Source organism: Tachysurus fulvidraco, chromosome 18 (genome assembly GCF_022655615.1).
Source record: "Tachysurus fulvidraco isolate hzauxx_2018 chromosome 18, HZAU_PFXX_2.0, whole genome shotgun sequence".
NCBI classification, from domain to species: Eukaryota; Metazoa; Chordata; class Actinopteri; order Siluriformes; family Bagridae; genus Tachysurus; species Tachysurus fulvidraco.
This window is the reverse complement of record NC_062535.1, coordinates 6,111,390-6,116,508: the sequence shown is the minus strand read 5'-3', so window position 1 is coordinate 6,116,508 and position 5,119 is coordinate 6,111,390. Positions and strand designations below refer to the sequence as shown.

General features: G+C 37.3%; 1 long non-coding RNA gene across 1 annotated transcript; it reads left to right on the top strand.

Moving 5' to 3' along the window:
• Nucleotides 1–2,349: 2,349 nt before the first annotated feature.
• On the top strand, nucleotides 2,350–4,902 carry LOC125139420. The gene is made up of 2 exons (XR_007138474.1): nucleotides 2,350–3,651; nucleotides 3,820–4,902. It is a non-coding gene; the product is annotated as an uncharacterized LOC125139420 (long non-coding RNA).
• The last annotated feature ends 217 nt before the right edge of the window (nucleotides 4,903–5,119 follow it).

The following is a 5,119-nucleotide window of genomic DNA, read 5'->3' as shown; positions in this document are numbered from 1 at the left end:
TGTGAGCTCTAAAGCAATACACCAGGTAAGTGTGGGGTGGGTATAGGAATTAAAGGGAAAAGGATATCATGAAAAAGATGTTGTATAGGAAAACAGGAAAACACTGAAAATAGAATAAGTGAGGAGAGAGAGAGAGAGAGAGAGAGAGAGAGAGAGAGAGAGAGAGAGAGAGAGAGAGAGAGAGAGAGAGAGAGAGCATTAAATTTCCTGTTTGTCTCATCCAGTTCATCTGTCTAATGCTTTATGTGTTCATGTGTTGGTGACTTTACCTTCAGGTCTAGACTGCTCTAGTTAGTACCCCCTCACCACCACCACTGCCCCCACCCATCTCCCAACTGCCTACCAACACCTCCACATCTTATCTTGAGAACACAACTGTTAAGTGCCTCCTTTAATGGTCAGGAAGAATCTGCTCACAAGTACTTACTTCAAGATGAACTTACTTAATAAATGTTCCTCTCTCTTTCACCTTTTTGTCTTTATTTACCTCTGCATCTACATTGCTCTCAAGATCCTTTAGAGGGCACATTGATCTGTCATTATGTATAATGGCTACTTTCAGATTATTGCAGCAGTATGAAGAAAAACTGAAGTAATTCATGCCATTATTCCTGCACTGGCCTGTGTATTCATCATTTATCTGTGGAATATTTGTGGGTACACAGTTATTTTTCAGCAGAAATGGAAAAGTAATCTTAAAAGTAAACTCATTTAAAATAAGTTGATAGAAGCTTAGGTTCTTGGTGTATGACCGTGTACAGCTATTTCCCTGTGTCTTTCCACTACATATAAAAACAGTGAGAATCCATACAGTATAAGCCGTATGTATCTTGTTGACATGCTCAACTCTGACTACTATTTTCTGGGATGCGAGCTTGGTATAAAAATGAAGCAATTAAAAACTTTTTTAAAAAAGATTTTCTAAGAAGAACACCTCTGCAGTTTTACATGGCCAGTTTTGGACCAGTGAGAGATGCCATTATAAGTAATCCTGGTCACTTTTGATGGTATGTTATGACTGACTCTAATGCTGATGGATGGATACAGCATTCACTGTACACATCCATCTTTCCTGGCAGTGTGTCAAACCCAGAACAAGGCCCTCCACCCGTCTGAAACAATAAACCTTCACATCCAGCTTCATTGGGCCCGAGCTAAAATCAAAGTGTCCCTGACATGCCTTCCAAATCCAATCAAAGGTCAATAGCTAGGATGATTGATTGGCTTCGAATCCAATTGAATCTTTGCAGGACTGTGTTTGGGATCCTATTAGGGATTGGCATTGGCAGGGCTTGTCTTGGAAACCCCAGAACAGTGGGCGGTGTTTGCCTGCCAGCTCCCTCTAATTGCTTTATTATGGCAGCCAAGAGTCCTGGACAGGACAAAGCTTATCAGTCTGCTAGTGCTGGTGCTGTGTAACTGAGCAATGTGCAGCTTAAACTCCCAACACTTAATGAACAAGGGGTAAAATAAAACATTATTAGTTATGGAATTAAACTCCATGTAGATTAATTTGATGTAGTTGATTAAGTAGATGATTAAATAAACTCAGTGAAATTTCAAAGAATATGATGTGTTATTCATTTCAGTTCACAAGCCAATTTTGGATCACTCTTGTGACTTGCAGAATGGACTGCAGTGATGTTTCATACTGTATTATTATACATATTGTAGTTCTGCTCACTTTATCAAATGAGTCCTTTGTTCAGGATTCACAGGGAGGAATTGTTTGTTTTACAATAGTCCACACCACAGATAGCGTATTATCTCACAAAGCAATTGCAGGGGGGAAAAAAGATTGAGTAATAATTGTTATCACAAGCAAGATCAGAGCTGTTTCCAGCCAACTGAGTTATAGCAGTGTGTTGCAAAAGTCTGATAAGATAGTTTAACAGAGAACCGTGTGGTAGAGAACACTACAGTGTGCTCTGTACTAAAATGTATGTAGATTTGTAGATAAATACAGTATATACAAGGAAACTATATGAGCAGTTAAAAAGAAATAAAGTCTTGGCTCCATGTTCCTAATGAATAAAAGTTATAGCATTTATACCATTACATCCTTTTGAAGCCTTTTAAGTAGATGATTGTGAAACTACATAAACATCAATTATCAAGAGTTGATTTGCAAGTTGACTGAGAATGTGTCTGTGAAACTGACAAGCTTTCTGGGTGCAAACTTGTGCAATATACAGTACTTGTAGGAAGCACAGCCCAAGTCACACAACAGTTTCGCTAATTAAAGTTGTGCAAAAAGATTAGCTCACGTTGTTAATAGCTAACAAGATCTTGCCCTATTAGTGGTCTTCTAAGTCTGTATTTGCTGTCATAAAGATAACTGGTGTTCAGAGTACCTCAGTCCAGAGGTTGAATGCAAATAACTAGAGAACATACAGACAGATCAATTCATTTGGATGGACGATGAGCGGAAAGAAAGAACAAGAGGAATCACTGACCATTACCTACATTGGAAGGTAAGGATCACACAGTGGGTTTGGTGGTTTTTACATGCACATTTTTTTCCTGACTGCACATAATAAAATCACTAGTTTGACACCTAAAGGTTACATAGAATAAAATATACTGTATTCAGACATACAGAGTAGATGTAAGGAGAACGTTTACAGTTTTCTTCAGAGTGACTATACATTCAGATCATTCCTGTGCATTTTAACTACGGCAAATTAGACCTACAAATTGTACAGCATTGACAGATAACTGCATCATGGCACAATCGGATCACACACAACATGGTACATGAGCCAAATCCAATCGAGTTAGCACTCCAAGCAGACAGCCTCGAGGGTTGTAGCATTCCTGTGAGTTTAACAGACGGAGATAATGACAGTAATTAGCTAGCAGATAACAAGCTGGGTCTGAGAAATATGATACACACTTTGAGGATTCACAAAAAGAAGAATGCAGAGCAAAGAAAGGCAACTGTGTCATGGGAAAGTAATGCCAAGGAAGGTGGGCTGGGAAAGGCAAAAGGCACAGTGAATGTACAGGTGAGTGTAAAGTTAAAGAAGAAAATACAATGTGCAGTAGGCTGATCTTCATGGAGTTGTGTATGAAAAAAGTATTAACCAGAAATCATTGGTGTCAGACAGACAGACAGATAGATAGATATATAGAAAGATTATTTCTGAGTTGCACGTTTCACTATTTCTTATATTATCACACTCTTCCTTTTAAACAGGAAACACACAGATTAGATAGATAGATAGATAGATAGATAGATAGATAGATAGATAGATAGATAGATAGATAGACAGACAGACAGACAGACAGACAGACAGACTATTTCTGAGTTGCACTGTTCAGTCTCTCTTACGTTCCCCAAAGTCACACTCTCTCTCTCTTAAACGGGAGCAATTACTTGTGCAACACATTAATAATTAATCCCAGTGAGCTGTTAATTATTCATGGAAATTGCTGATTTAAGTTTCCTTCCTTCAACACTGAAACACAAGGGGAGGGGCAAAACAACAAGAGCTAAGGTCAAATGATCATGTGGTAAATGTGGCAGATATTTTCCTTCGATAGTTCTGACCTGGTTTGTTAAATAGCAAAGAAAGCTCCACAGGGGAATAATGGATGTTCTGGTCAGATGATCCTACACTGTAGGCTGATCTCAGGCCAGTCATGAAGGTAATAATAAAGACTATAATACCGTATATTTTCCCCAATGATTAATGAACATAAAATAATTGTTAGTTGATTTTACAAAATTAAAATTTTCACATATAAAAATAAAAATATTTTCATTGAGGATAAACAAATAGTTTTTTCATTGCATTCAAATTTCTTCTTTACAAGATGGACAGTCAAATGACAGCAGAGAATTCTGGACAATATCTGACCTGCTGCTCTCAGTAACAAGGATTCATCCTGTTGTAGAACAAAATTCAACAGGAAATCTCTGTTACTGGTGGTAAAGGATCAGTAATTAATGACAAGCATAAACTACATGAAATGCACCGAATGAGGAAGCAACAACAAACAAAGCTTTAAAATCATGCAAATACGAAGAACGTTAGCACCAATATATGCATGTTAAAAATACTTTGGCTTTGTTTTAATTATCCTGTAACATAGTCTTAATTTTATACATCTGTTAAATGAAATGTTTTCGAAGTAGTTTGTCTCTAGAAAGAAAAAAAACATTCTTTATTGGAAATGGAAATGTTTCTCTAATTCTCTTCTATCTGTACATGATTAGAAAGTGATCATAATATCAGAAATGCACATTATGAACCCCTCTTGCTCTTACTTACTCTTGCAATTTACTGCTCTGTAAAGGATCATGAATCTTATTTTCTCTTTTTACTCTGCATGTTACACCTACTGCTTCACTATCATGCTTGCGTTTAGTCTCACTCCACTGACTTGTGGACAGGGTCAGTCTAAGACTGGAGGGACTATGGGGTGAGTGTTTTGTTTACCTGTCATGGCCTGCCTGCCTCCGTTCTTCATCATCACTCCCTTGGGACCAACTGTTCTTGCCTTATGCATCATTCCCGTGATAACAGTCTCAGGCTGCCTGCTTGTAATACCAGCACGAGTCTCAGGGGGCTTTCAATTAGCCGGCCAAATAGTGTTGCATGCCAAGAATGCTGTGGATTGGAACGGAATAAACATATTTCTTTCTGTATTACAGTAAGTAGACTGCAAGAACTTTCTCCACAGAATAATAAGCAGAGCACATATACACGGAGAGCAGTGTGATAATCCAATGAAGGACATATTTCTTTTTAAAGCTGATTTGTTTCATTCTTCTTCTTCCTGTGTTAGTATAAAGAACATTCTGATTCATTACTGATAATCCAGTAAAAACAATTTTGTACAGTGAATTTAAGGAAGTGAAATAAATGAAAAAATAAATCTTTGTGATTTTCTGAATCTCTTGTTCTTGTATTATCGTATTGTATAAGTTCTTGGTTTTTTTTTTAACTCTGTTTTTTTCTCGAGACCAACTCTAAGACATCTCTAAAGCACGGTCTCGAGATTTGTGGGTTATTTGTTTATGATACACAAATACATTTTCATTGCTGTTCTTTTAGCTGTTATAATGACAGAAACTGGTTTTGTTGTGTAGACAAAACCGGTTTATCTTAGA